Source organism: Orcinus orca, chromosome 17, assembly GCF_937001465.1.
Source record: "Orcinus orca chromosome 17, mOrcOrc1.1, whole genome shotgun sequence".
NCBI lineage: Eukaryota > Metazoa > Chordata > Mammalia > Artiodactyla > Delphinidae > Orcinus > Orcinus orca.
Genome location: NC_064575.1, coordinates 61,202,384 through 61,217,690, shown reverse-complemented (window position 1 = coordinate 61,217,690; position 15,307 = coordinate 61,202,384).

The following is a 15,307-nucleotide window of genomic DNA, read 5'->3' as shown; positions in this document are numbered from 1 at the left end:
CCGAAGCCTTACCCTCACCCGTCCCCTAATCCTAACCCGTACGCTAACACTAACGTGCGCCCTCACACGTACGCTCATCCTAAAGCGTTGTCGAACGCTCACCTGGCCCCTAAACTGTCCCCGTCCCCTAACCCTAACCCTAGCCCAAACCCTAACCCTAACCCTTCCCCGAAGCCTTACCCTCACTCGTCCCCTAATCCTCACCCGTACGCTAACACTAACCCGCGCCCTCACACGCACGCTCACCCTAAAGCGTTTTCGTACCCTCACCTGGACACTAAACCGTCCCCGTCCCCTAACCCTAACCATAGCCCGAACCCTAACCCTAAACCTTCCCCGAAGCCTTACCCTCACCCGTCCCCTAATCCTACACCGTATGCTAAAACTAACCCGCGCCCTCACACGTACGCTCACCCTAAAGTGTTGTCGTACCCTCACCTGGACCCTAAACCGTCTGCTAACCCTAACCCTAACTCTTGCCCGAACCCTAATCCTAACCCTTCCCCAAAGCCTTACCCTCACCCGTCCCCTAATCCTAACCCGTACGCTAACACTAACCCGTGCCCTCACACGTACGCTCACCCTAATGCGTTGTCGTATCCTCACCTGGAATCTAAACCGTCCCCGTCCCCTAACCCTAACCCTAGCCCGAACCTTAACCCTAACACTTCCCCGAAGCCTTAGCCTCACCCGTCCCCTAATCCTAACCCGTACGCTAACACTAACCCGTGCCCTCACACGTACGCTCACCCTAATGCGTTGTCGTATCCTCACCTGGAATCTAAACCGTCCCCGTCCCCTAACCCTAAACCTAGCCCGAACCTTAACCCTAACACTTCCCCGAAGCCTTACCCTCACCCGTCCCCTAATCCTAACCCGTACGCTAACACTAACGTGCGCCCTCACACGTACGCTCATCCTAAAGCGTTGTCGAACGCTCACCTGGCCCCTAAACTGTCCCCGTCCCCTAACCCTAACCCTAGCCCAAACCCTAACCCTAACCCTTCCCCGAAGCCTTACCCTCACTCGTCCCCTAATCCTCACCCGTACGCTAACACTAACCCGCGCCCTCACACGCACGCTCACCCTAAAGCGTTTTCGTACCCTCACCTGGACACTAAACCGTCCCCATCCCCTAACCCTAACCATAGCCCGAACCCTAACCCTAAACCTTCCCCGAAGCCTTACCCTCACCCGTCCCCTAATCCTACACCGTATGCTAAAACTAACCCGCGCCCTCACCCGTACGCTCACCCTAAAGTGTTGTCGTACCCTCACCTGGACCCTAAACCGTCCCCGTCCCCTAACCCTAACCCTAGCCCAAACCCTAAAACTAACCCTTCCCTGATTCCTTACCCTCACCCGTCCCCTAATCCTAACCCGTACACTAACACTAATCCGCGCCCTCACACGTACGCTCACCGTAAAGCGTTGTCGTAGCCTCACCTGGACCCTAAACCTTCCCCGTCCCCTAACCCTAACCCTAGCCCGAACCCTAAACCTAACACTTCCCTGAAGCCTTACCCTCACCCGTCCCCTAATCCTAACCCGTACGCTAACACTAACCGGTTCCCTCACGCGTACGCTCACCCTAAAGCGTTGTCGTACCCTCATCTGGACCCTAAACCGTCCCCGTCCCCTATACCTAACACTACTCCGAACCCTAACCGTAACCCTTCCCCGAAGCCTTGCACTCACCCGTACCCTAATCCTAATCCGTACGCTAACACTAACCCGTGCCCTCACACGTACGCTCACCCTAAAGCGTTGTCGAACCCTCACCTGGACCCTAAACTGTCCCTGTCCCCTAACCCTAACCCTAGCCTGAACCCTAATCCTAAACTTTCCCCGAAGCCTTACCCTCACCCGTCCCCTAATCCTAACCCGTACGCTAACACTAACCCGTGCCCTCACACGTACGCTCACCCTAAAGCGTTGTCGTACCCTCAACTGGACCCTAAACAGTCCCCGTCCCCTAACCCTAACCCTAACCCTAGCCCGAACCCTCACCCGAACCCTTCACCGAAGCCTTACCCTCACCCGTCCCTACTCCTAACCCGTACGCTAACACTAACCCGTGCCCTCACACGTACGCTCACCCTAAAGCGTTGTCGTAGCCTCACCTGGACCCTAAACCGTCCCCGTCCCCTAACCCTAACCCTAGCGCGAACAATAACCCTAACCATTCCACGAAGCCTTACCCTCACCCGTCCCCTAATGTTAACCCGTACGCTAACACTAACCCACGCCCTCACACGAACGCTCACCCTAAAGCATTGCGGTACCCTCACCTGGACCCTAAACCGTCCCCATCCCCTAACCCTAACCCTAGCCCGAACCCTAACCCTAACCCTTCCCCGAAGCCTTACCCTCACCCGTCCCCTAATCCTACACCGTATGCTAAAACTAACCCGCGCCCTCACACGTACGCTCACCCTAAAGTGTTGTCGTACCCTCACCTGGACCCTAAACCGTCTGCTAACCCTAACCCTAACTCTTGCCCGAACCCTAATCCTAACCCTTCCCCAAAGCCTTACCCTCACCCGTCCCCTAATCCTAACCCGTACGCTAACACTAACCCGTGCCCTCACACGTACGCTCACCCTAAAGTGTTGTCGTACCCTCACCTGGACCCTAAACCCTCCCCGTCCCCTAACCCTAACCCTAACCCTAGCCCGAACCATAACCCTAACCCTTCTCCGAAGCCTTGCCCTCACCCGTCCCCTAATCCTAACACGTACGCTAACACTAACCCGCGCCCTAACACGTACGCTCACCCTAAAGCATTGTTGTACCCTCACTTGGACCATAAACCGTCCCCATCCCCTAACCCTAACCCTAGCCCGAACCCTAAACCTAACCCTTGCCCAAAGCCTTACCCTCACCCGTCTCCTAATCCTAACCCGTACGCTAACACTAACCCGCGCCCTCACACGTATGCTCACTCTAGAGCGTTGTCATACCCTCACCTGGACCCTAAACCGTACCCGTCCCCTAACCCTAACGCTAGCCCGAACCCTAACCCTAACCCTTCCCCGAAGCCTTACCCTCACCCGTCCCCTAATCCTAACCCGTACGCTAACACTAACCCGTGCCCTCACACGTACACTCATCCTAAAGCGTTGTCGTACCCTCACCTGGAAGATAAACCATCCCTGTCCCCTAACCCTAACCCTAACCCGAACCCTAACCCTAACCCTTCCCCGAAGCCTTACCTTCACCCGTCCCCTAATCCTAACCCGTACGCTAACACTAACCCGCACCCTCACATGTACGCTCACCCTAAAGCGTTGTCGTACCCTCACCTGGACCCTAAACTGTCCCCGTCCCCTAACCCTAACCCTAGCCCGAAACCTAACACTAACCCTTCCCCGAAGCCTTACCCTCACCCGTCCCCTAATCCTAACCCGTGTGCTAACACTAACCCGCGCCCTCACACGTATGCTCACCCTAAAGCGTTGTCGTACCCTCACCTGGACCCTAAACTGTCCCCGTCCCCTAACCCTAACCCTAGCCCGAACCCTAACCCTAACCCTTCCCCGAAGCCTTACCCTCACCCGTCCCCTAATCCTAACCCGTACGCTAACACTATCCCACGCCCTCACACGTATGCTCACCCTAAAGTGTTGTCGTACCCTCACGTGGACCCTAAACCGTCCCCGTCCCCTAACTCTAACCATAGCCCGAACCCTAACCCTAACCCTTCCCCGTAGCCTTACCCTCACTCGGCCCCTAATCCTAACCCGTACGCTAACACTAAACCGTGCCCTCACACGTACGCTAACCCTAAAGCGTTGTCGTACCCTCACCTGGACCCTGAACCGTCCCTGTCCCCTAACCCTAACCCTAGCCCGAACCCTAACCCTAACCCTTCCCCGAAGCCTTACCCTCACCCGTCCTCTAATCCTAACCTGGACACTAACACTAACCCGCGCCGTCACACGTACGCTCACCCTAAAGCGTTGTCATACCCTCACCTGGACGCTAAACCGTCCCCGTCCCCTAACCCTAACCGTAGCCCGAACCCTAACCCTAACTCTTCCCCGAAGCCTTACCCTCACCCGTCCCCTAATCCTAACCCATACGCTAACACTAACCCGCGCCCTCACACGTACGCTCACCCTAAAGCGTTGTCGTACCCTCACCTGGACCCTAAACCGTCCCCGTCCCCTAACCCTAACCCTAGCCCGAACCCTAACCCTAACACTTCCCCGAAGCCTTACCCTCACCCGTCCCCTAATCCTAACCCGTACGCTAACACTAACCCGTGCCCTCACACATACGCTCACCCTAAAGCGTTGTCGTACCCTCACCTGGACCCTAAACCGTCCCCGTCCCCTAACCCTAACCCTAGCCCAAACCCTAAAACTAACCCTTCCCTGATTCCTTACCCTCACCCGTCCCCTAATCCTAACCCGTACACTAACACTAATCCGCGCCCTCACACGTACGCTCACCGTAAAGCGTTGTCGTAGCCTCACCTGGACCCTAAACCTTCCCCGTCCCCTAACCCTAACCCTAGCCCGAACCCTAAACCTAACACTTCCCTGAAGCCTTACCCTCACCCGTCCCCTAATCCTAACCCGTACGCTAACACTAACCGGTACCCTCACGCGTACGCTCACCCTAAAGCGTTGTCGTACCCTCATCTGGACCCTAAACCGTCCCCGTCCCCTATACCTAACACTACTCCGAACCCTAACCGTAACCCTTCCCCGAAGCCTTGCACTCACCCGTACCCTATTCCTAATCCGTACGCTAACACTAACCCGTGCCCTCACACGTACGCTCACCCTAAAGCGTTGTCGAACCCTCACCTGGACCCTAAACCGTCCCTGTCCCCTAACCCTAACCCTAGCCTGAACCCTAATCCTAAACTTTCCCCGAAGCCTTACCCTCACCCGTCCCCTAATCCTAACCCGTACGCTAACACTAACCCGTGCCCTCACACGTACGCTCACCCTAAAGCGTTGTCGTACCCTCAACTGGACCCTAAACAGTCCCCGTCCCCTAACCCTAACCCTAACCCTAGCCCGAACCCTCACCCGAACCCTTCACCGAAGCCTTGCACTCACCCGTCCCCTAATCCTAACCCGTACGCTAACACTAACCCGCGCCCTCACACGTACGCTCACCCTAAAGCGTTGTCGTACACTCACCTGCACCCTAAACCGTCCCCGTCTCCTAACCCTAACCCTAGCCCGAACCCTAACCCTAACCCCTCCCCGACGCCTTACCCTCACCCGTCCCCTAATCCTAACCCGTACGCTAAAACTAACCCGCGCCCTCACACGTACGCTCACCCTGAAGCGTTGTCGTACCCTCACCTGGACCCTAAACCGTCCCCGTCCCCTAACCCTAACCCTAGCCCGAACCCTAAACCTAACCCTTCCCCAAAGCCTTACCCTCACCCGTCCCCTAATCCTAACCCGTACGCTAACACTAACCCGCGCCCTCACACGTACGCTCACCCTGAAGCGTTGTCGTACCCTCACCTGGACCCGAAACCGTCCCCGTCCCCTAACCCTAACCCTAGTCCGAACCCTAACCCTAACCCTTCCCCGAAGCCTTAACCTCACCCGTCCCCTAATCCTAACCCGTACGCTAACACTATCCCACGCCCTCACACGTACGCTCACCCTAAAGTGTTGTCGTACCCTCACCTGGACCCTAAACCGTCCCCGTCCCCTAACTCTAACCATAGCCCGAACCCTAACCCTAACCCTTCCCCGTAGCCTTACCCTCACTCGTCCCCTAATCCTAACCCGTACGCTAACACTAACCCGTGCCCTCACACGTACTCTCACCCTAAAGCGTTGTCGTACCCTCACCTGGACCCTAAACAGTCCCCGTCCCCTAACCCTAACCCTAGCCCGAACCCTAACCCTAACACTTCCCCGAAGCCTTACCCTCACCCGTCCCCTAATCCTAACCCGTACGCTAACACTAACCCGTGCCCTCACACATACGCTCACCCTAAAGCGTTGTCGTACCCTCACCTGGACCCTAAACCATCCCCGTCCCCTAACCCTAACCCTAGCCCAAACGCTAAAACTAACCCTTCCCTGATTCCTTACATTCACCCGTCCCCTAATCCTAACCCGTACGCTAACACAAACCCGTGCCCTCACATGTACGCTCACCCTAAAGCGTTGTCGTACCCTCACCTGGACCCTAAACTGTCCCTGTCCCCTAACCCTAACCCTAGCCCGAACCCTAAACCTAACCCTTCCCCGAAGCCTTAACATCACCCGTCCCCTAATCCTAACCCGTACGCTAACACTAACCCGCGCCCTCACACGTACGCTCACCGTAAAGCGTTGTCGTACCCTCACCTGGACCCTAAACTGTCCCTGTCCCCTAACCCTAACCCTAGCCCGAACCCTAAACCTAACACTTCCCTGAAGCCTTACCCTCACCCGTCCCCTAATCCTAACCCGTACGCTAACACTAACCGGTACCCTCACACGTACGCTCACCCTAAAGCGTTGTCGTACCCTCATCTAGACCCTAAACCGTCCCCGTCCGCTATACCTAACACTACTCCGAACCCTAACCCTAACCCTTCCCCGAAGCCTTGCACTCACCCGTCCCCTAATCCTAATCCGTACGCTAACACTAACCCGTGCCCTCACACGTACGCTCACCCTAAAGTGTTGTCGTACCCTCACCTGGACCCTAAACCGTCCCCGTCCCCTAAACCTAACCATAGCCCGAACCGTAACCCTAACCCTTCCCCGTAGCCTTACCCTCACTCGTCCCCTAATCCTAACCCGTACGCTAACACTAACCCGCGCCATCACACGTACGCTAACCCTAAAGCGTTGTCGTACCCTCACCTGGACCCTAAACCGTCCCCGTCCCCTAACCATAATCCTAGCCCGAACCCTAACCCTAACCCTTCCCCGAAGCCTTACCCTCACCCGTCCCCTAATCCTAACATGGACACTAACACTAACCCGCGCCCTCACACGTACGCTCACCCTAAAGCGTTGTCGTACCCTCACGTGGACCCTAAACCGTCCCCGTCCCCTAACCCTAACCCTAGCCGGAACCCTAACCCTAACTCTTCCCCGAAGCCTTACCCTCACCCGTCCCCTAATCCTAACCCGTACGCTAACACTAACCCGCGCCCTCACACGTACGCTCACCCTAAAGCGTTGTCGTACCCTCACCTGGACCCTAAACCGTCCCCGTCCCCTAACCCTAGCCCTAGCCCGAACCCTAACCCTAACACTTCCCCGAAGCCTTACCCTCACCCGTCCCCTAATCCTAACCCGTACGCTAACACTAACCCGCGCCCTCACACGTACGCTCACCATAAAGCGTTGTCGTACCCTCACCTGGACCCTACACCATCCCCGTCCCCTAACCCTAACCCTAGCCCGAACCCTAACCGTAACCCTTCCCCGAAGCCTTGCACTCACCCGTCCCCTAATCCTAACCCGTACTCTAACACTAACCCGCGCCCTCACACGTACGCTCACCCTAAAGCGTTGTCGTACACTCACCTGCACCCTAAACCGTCCCCGTCTCCTAACCCTAACCCTAGCCCGAACCCTAACCCTAACCCCTCCCCGACGCCTTACCCTCACCCGTCCCCTAATCCTAACCCGTACGCTAAAACTAACCCGCGCCCTCACACGTACGCTCACCCTGAAGCGTTGTCGTACCCTCACCTGGACCCTAAACCGTCCCCGTCGCCTAACCCTAACCCTAGCCCGAACCCTAAACCTAACCCTTCCCCAAAGCCTTAGCCTCACCCGTCCCCTATTCCTAACCCGTACGCTAACACTAACCCGCGCCCTCACACGTACGCTCACCCTGAAGCGTTGTCGTACCCTCACCTGGACCCGAAACCGTCCCCGTCCCCTAACCCTAACCCTAGCCCGAACCCTAACCCTAACCCTTCCCCGAAGCCTTAACCTCACCCGTCCCCTAATCCTAACCCGTACGCTAACACTATCCCACGCCCTCACACGTACGCTCACCCTAAAGTGTTGTCGTACCCTCACCTGGACCCTAAACCGTCCCCGTCCCCTAACTCTAACCATAGCCCGAACCCTAACCCTAACCCTTCCCCGTAGCCTTACCCTCACTCGTCCCCTAATCCTAACCCGTATGCTAACACTAACCCGTGCCCTCACACGTACTCTCACCCTAAAGCGTTGTCGTACCCTCACCTGGACCCTAAACAGTCCCCGTCCCCTAACCCTAACCCTAGCCCGAACCCTAACCCTAACACTTCCCCGAAGCCTTACCCTCACCCGTCCCCTCATCCTAACCCGTACGCTAACACTAACCCGTGCCCTCACACATACGCTCACCCTAAAGCGATGTCGTACCCTCACCTGGACCCTAAACCATCCCCGTCCCCTAACCCTAACCCTAGCCCAAACGCTAAAACTAACCCTTCCCTGATTCCTTACATTCACCCGTCCCCTAATCCTAACTCGTACGCTAACACAAACCCGTGCCCTCACATGTACGCTCACCCTAAAGCGTTGTCGTACCCTCACCTGGACCCTAAACTGTCCCTGTCCCCTAACCCTAACCCTAGCCCGAACCCTAAACCTAACCCTTCCCCGAAGCCTTAACATCACCCGTCCCCTAATCCTAACCCGTACGCTAACACTAACCCGCGCCCTCACACGTACGCTCACCGTAAAGCGTTGTCGTAGCCTCACCTGGACCCTAAACCTTCCCCGTCCCCTAACCCTAACCCTAGCCCGAACCCTAAACCTAACACTTCCCTGAAGCCTTACCCTCACCCGTCCCCTAATCCTAACCCGTACGCTAACACTAACCGGTACCCTCACACGTACGCTCACCCTAAAGCGTTGTCGTACCCTCATCTAGACCCTAAACCGTCCCCGTCCGCTATACCTAACACTACTCCGAACCCTAACCCTAACCCTTCCCCGAAGCCTTGCACTCACCCGTCCCCTAATCCTAATCTGTACGCTAACACTAACCCGTGCCCTCACACGTACGCTCACCCTAAAGTGTTGTCGTACCCTCACCTGGACCCTAAACCGTCCCCGTCCCCTAAACCTAACCATAGCCCGAACCGTAACCCTAACCCTTCCCCGTAGCCTTACCCTCACTCGTCCCCTAATCCTAACCCGTACGCTAACACTAACCCGCGCCATCACACGTACGCTAACCCTAAAGCGTTGTCGTACCCTCACCTGGACCCTAAACCGTCCCCGTCCCCTAACCCTAATCCTAGCCCGAACCCTAACCCTAACCCTTCCCCGAAGCCTTACCCTCACCCGTCCCCTAATCCTAACCTGGACACTAACACTAACCCGCGCCCTCACACGTACGCTCACCCTAAAGCGTTGTCGTACCCTCACGTGGACCCTAAACCGTCCCCGTCCCCTAACCCTAACCCTAGCCGGAACCCTAATCCTAACTCTTCCCCGAAGCCTTACCCTCACCCGTCCCCTAATCCTAACCCGTACGCTAACACTAACCCGCGCCCTCACACGTACGCTCACCCTAAAGCGTTGTCGTACCCTCACCTGGACCCTAAACCGTCCCCGTCCCCTAACCCTAGCCCTAGCCCGAACCCTAACCCTAACCCTTCCCCGAAGCCTTACCCTCACCCGTCCCCTAATCCTAACCCGTACGCTAACACTAACCCGTGCCCTCACACGTACGCTCACCCTAAAGCGTTGTCGTACCCTCACCTGCACCCTAAACCGTCCCCGTCCCCTAACCCTAACCCTAGCCCAACCCTAAAACTAACCCTTCCCTGATTCCTTACCCTCACCCGTCCCCTAATCCTAACCCGTACGCTAACACTAACCCGTGCCCTCACACGTACGCTCACCCTAAAGCGTTGTCGTACCGTCACCTGGACCATAAACCGTCCCCGTCCCCTAACCCTAACCCTAGCCTGAACCCTAACCCTAACCCTTCCCCGAAGCCTTACCCTCTCCCGTCCACTAATCCTAACCCGTACGCTAACACTAACCCGCACCCTCACATGTACGCTCACCCTAAAGCGTTGTCGTAGCCTCACCTGGACCCTAAACCGTCCCCGTCCCCTAACCCTAACCCTAGCGCGAACAATAACCCTAACCCTTCCACGAAGCCTTACCCTCACCCGTCCCCTAATGTTAACCCGTACGCTAACACTAACCCACGCCCTCACACGTACGCTCACCCTAAAGCATTGCGGTACCCTCACCTGGACCCTAAACCGTCCCCGTCCCCTAACCCTAACCCTAGCCCGAACCCTAACACTAACCCTTCCCCGAAGCCTTGCACTCACCCGTCCCCTAATCCTAACCCGTACGCTAACACTAACCCGCACCCTCACACGTACGCTCACCCTAAAGCGTTGTCGTACACTCACCTGCACCCTAAACCGTCCCCGTCCCCTAACCCTAACCCTAGCCCGAACCCTAATCCTAACCCTTCCCCGACGCCTTACCCTCACCCGTCCCCTAATACTAACCCGTACGCTAACACTAACCCGGGCCCTCACACGTACGCTCACCCTGAAGCGTTGACGTACCCTCACCTGGACCCTAAACCGTCCCCGTCCCCTAACCCTAACCCTAGCCCGAACCCTAAACCTAACACTTCCCCAAAGCCTTACCCTCACCCGTCCCCTAATCCTAACCCGTACGCTAACACTAACCCGCGCCCTCACACGTACGCTCACCCTGAAGCGTTGTCGTACCCTCACCTGGAACATAAACCGTCCCTGTCCCCTAACCCTAACCCTACCCCGAACCCTAACCCTAACCCTTCCCCGAAGCCTTACCCTCACCCGTCCCCTAATCCTAACCCGTACGCTAACACTAACCCGCACCCTCACACGTACGCTCACCCTAAACCATTCTCGTACCCTCACCTGGACCCTAAACCGTCTACGTCCCCTAACCCTAACCCTAGTCCGAACCCTAACCCTAACACTTCCCCGAAACCTTACCCTCTCCCGTCCACTGATCCTACCCCGTACGCTAACACTAACCCGCACCCTCACGTGTACGCTCACCCTAAAGCGTTGTCGTACCCTCACCTGGACCCGAAACATTCCCCGTACCCTAACCCTAACCATAGCCCGAACCCTAACCCTAACCCTTCCCCGAAGCCTTACCCTTACCCGTCCCCTAATGCTAACCCATGCGCTAACACTAACCCGCGCCCTCACACGTACGCTCACCCTAAAGCGTTGTCGTACCCTCACCTGGACCCTAAACTGTCCCCGTCCCCTAACCCTAACCCTAGCAAGAACCCTAACCCTAACCCCTCCCCGAAGCCTTACCCTCACCCGTCACCTAATCCTAACCCGTACGCTAACACTATCCCGCGCCCTCACACGTACGCTCACTCTAAAGTGTTGTCGTACCCTCACCTGGACCCTAAACCGTCCCCGTCCCCTAACCCTAACCCTAGCCCGAACCCTAAACCTAACCCTTCCCCAAAGCCTTACCCTCACACGTCCCGTAATCCTAACCCGTACGCTAACACTAACCCGCGCCCTCACACGTACGCTCACCCTGAAGCGTTGTCATACCCTCACCTGGACCCTAAACCGTCCCCGTCCCCTAACCCTAACCCTAGCCGAACCCTAAACCTAACTCTTCCCCGAAGCCTTACCCTCACCCGTCCCCTAATCCTAACCCATACGCTAACACTAACCCGCGCCCTCACACGTACGCTCACCCTAAAGCGTTGTCGTACCCTCACCTGGACCCTAAATCATCCCTGTCCCCTAACACTAACCCTAGCCCGATCCCTAACCATAAACCTTCCCCAAAGCCTTACCCTCACCCGTACCCTAATGCTAACCCGTACGCTAACACTAACCCGCCCCCTCACACGTACGCTCACCCTAAAGCGTTGTAATACACTCACCTGGACTCTAAACCGTCCCCGTCCCCTAACCCTAACCCTAGCCCGAACCCTAACACTAACCCTTCCCCGAAGCCTTACCCTCACCCGTCCCCTAATCCTAACCCGTACGCTAACACTAACCCGTGCCCTCACACGTACGTTCACCCTAAAGCGTTGTCGTACCCTCACCTGGACCCTAAACCGTCCCCGTCCCCTAACCCTAACCCTAGCCCAAACCCTAACACTAACCCTTCCCCGAATCCTTACCCTCACCCGTCCCCTAATCCTAACCCGTACGCTAACACTAACCCGTGCCCTCACACGTACGCTCACCCTAAAGCGTTGTCGTACCCTCACCTGGACCCTAAACCGTCCCTGTCCCCTAACCCTAACCCTAGCCCGAACCCTAACCCTAACCCTTCCCCGAAGCCTTACCCTCACCCGTCTCCTAATCCTAACCCGTACGCTAACACTAACCCGCGCCCTCACACGTACGCTCACCGTAAAGCGTTGTCATACCCTCACCTGGACCCTAAACCGTCCCCGTCCCCTAACCCTAACCCTAACCCTAGCCCGAACCCTAACCCTAACACTTCCCTGAAACCTTACCCTCACCCGTCCCCTAATCCTAACCCGTCCGCTAAGACTAACCCGCGCCCTCACACGTACGCTCACCATAAAGTGTTGTCGTACACTCACCTGGACCCTAAACCGTCCCCGTCCCCTAACCCTAACCCTAGCCCGAACCCTAAACCTAACCCTTCCCTGAAGCCTTACCCTCACACGTCCCGTAATCCTAACCCGTACGCTAACACTAACCCGCGCCCTCACACGTACGCTCACCCTGAAGCGTTGTCATACCCTCACGTGGACCCTAAACCGTCCCCGTCCCCTAACCCTAACCCTAGCCGAACCCTAAACCTAACTCTTCCCCGAAGCCTTACCCTCACCCGTCCCCTAATCCTAACCCGTACGCTAACACTAACCCGCGCCCTCACACGTACGCTCACCCTAAAGCGTTGTCGTACCCTCACCTGGACCCTAAATCATCCCCGTCCCCTAACCCTAACCCTAGCCCGATCCCTAACCATAAACCTTCCCCAAAGCCTTACCCTCACCCGTACCCTAATGCTAACCCGTACGCTAACACTAACCCGCCCCCTCACACATACGCTCACCCTAAAGCGTTGTCATACACTCACCTGGACTCTAAACCGTCCCCGTCCCCTAACCCTAACCCTAGACCGAACCCTAACACTAACCCTTCCCCGAAGCCTTACACTCACCCGTCCCCTAATCCTAACCCGTACGCTAACACTAACCCGTGCCCTCACACGTACGTTCACCCTAAAGCGTTGTCGTACCCTCACCTGGACCCTAAACCGTCCCCGTCCCCTAACCCTAACCCTAGCCCAAACCCTAACACTAACCCTTCCCCGAATCCTTACCCTCACCCGTCCCCTAATCCTAACCCGTACGCTAACACTAACCCGTGCCCTCACACGTACGCTCACCCTAAAGCGTTGTCGTACCCTCACCTGGACCCTAAACCGTCCCTGTCCCCTAACCCTAACCCTAGCCCGAACCCTAACCCTAACCCTTCCCCGAAGCCTTACCCTCACCCGTCTCCTAATCCTAACCCGTACGCTAACACTAACCCGCGCCCTCACACGTACGCTCACCGTAAAGCGTTGTCATACCCTCACCTGGACCCTAAACCGTCCCCGTCCCCTAACCCTAACCCTAACCCTAGCCCGAACCCTAACCCTAACCCTTCCCCGAAGCCTTACCCTCACCCGTCTCCTAATCCTAACCCGTACGCTAACACTAACCCGCGCCCTCACACGTATGCTCACTCTAGAGCGTTGTCATACCCTCACCTGGACCCTAAACCATACCCGTCCCCTAACCCTAACGCTAGCCCGAACCCTAACCCTAACCCTTCCCCGAAGCCTTACCCTCACCCGTCCACTAATCCTAACCCGTACGCTAACACTAACCCGTGCCCTCACACGTACACTCACCCTAAAGCGTTGTCGTACCCTCACCTGGAAGATAAACCATCCCTGTCCCCTAACCCTAACCCTAACCCGAACCCTAACACTAACCCTTCCCCGAAGCCTTACCCTCAACCGTCCCCTAATCCTAACCCGTACGCTAACACTAACCTGCACCCTCATATGTACGCTCACCCTAAAGCGTTGTCGTACCCTCACCTGGACCCTAAACTGTCCCCGTCCCCTAACCCTAACCCTAGCCCGAACCCTAACCCTAACCCTTCCCCGAAGCCTTACCCTCACCCGTCCCCTAATCCTAACCCGTGCGCTAACACTAACCCGCGCCCTCACACGTATGCTCACCCTAAAGCGTTGTCGTACCCTCACCTGGACCCTAAACTGTCCCCGTCCCCTAACCCTAACCCTAGCCCGAACCCTAACCCTAACCCTTCCCCGAAGCCTTACCCTCACCCGTCCCCTAATCCTAACCCGTACGCTAACACTATCCCACGCCCTCACACGTACGCTCACCCTAAAGTGTTGTCGTACCCTCACCTGGACCCTAAACCGTCCCCGTCCCCTAACTCTAACCATAGCCCGAACCCTAACCCTAACCCTTCCCCGTAGCCTTACCCTCACTCGTCCCCTAATCCTAACCCGTACGCTAACACTAACCCGTGCCCTCACACGTACGCTAACCCTAAAGCGTTGTCGTACCCTCACCTGGACCCTAAACCGTCCCCGTCCCCTAACCCTAACCCTAGCCCGAACCCTAACCCTAACCCTTCCCCGAAGCCTTACCCTCACCCGTCCTCTAATCCTAACCTGGACACTAACACTAACCCGCGCCCTCACACGTACGCTCACCCTAAAGCGTTGTCATACCCTCACCTGGACGCTAAACCGTCCCCGTCCCCTAACCCTAACCCTAGCCCGAACCCTAACCCTAACTCTTCCCCGAAGCCTTACCCTCACCCGTCCCCTAATCCTAACCCATACGCTAACACTAACCCGCGCCCTCACACGTACACTCACCCTAAAGCGTTGTCGTACCCTCACCTGGACCCTAAACCGTCTCCGTCCCCTAACCCTAACCCTAGCCCAAACCCTAAAACTAACCCTTCCCTGATTCCTTACCCTCACCCGTCCCCTAATCCTAACCCGTACGCTAACACAAACCCGTGCCCTCACACGTACGCTCACCCTAAAGCGTTGTCGAACCCTCACCTGGACCCTAAACTGTCCCTGTCCCCTAACCCTAACCCTATCCCTTCCACGAAGCCTCACCCTCACCCGTCCCCTAATCCTAACCCATACGCTAACACTAACCCGCGCTCTCACACGTACGCTCACCCTTAAGTGTTGTCGTACCCTCACCTGGACCCTAAACCGTCCCCGTCCCCTAACCCTAACCCTAGCCCGAACCCTAATCCTAACCCTTCCCCGAAGCCTTA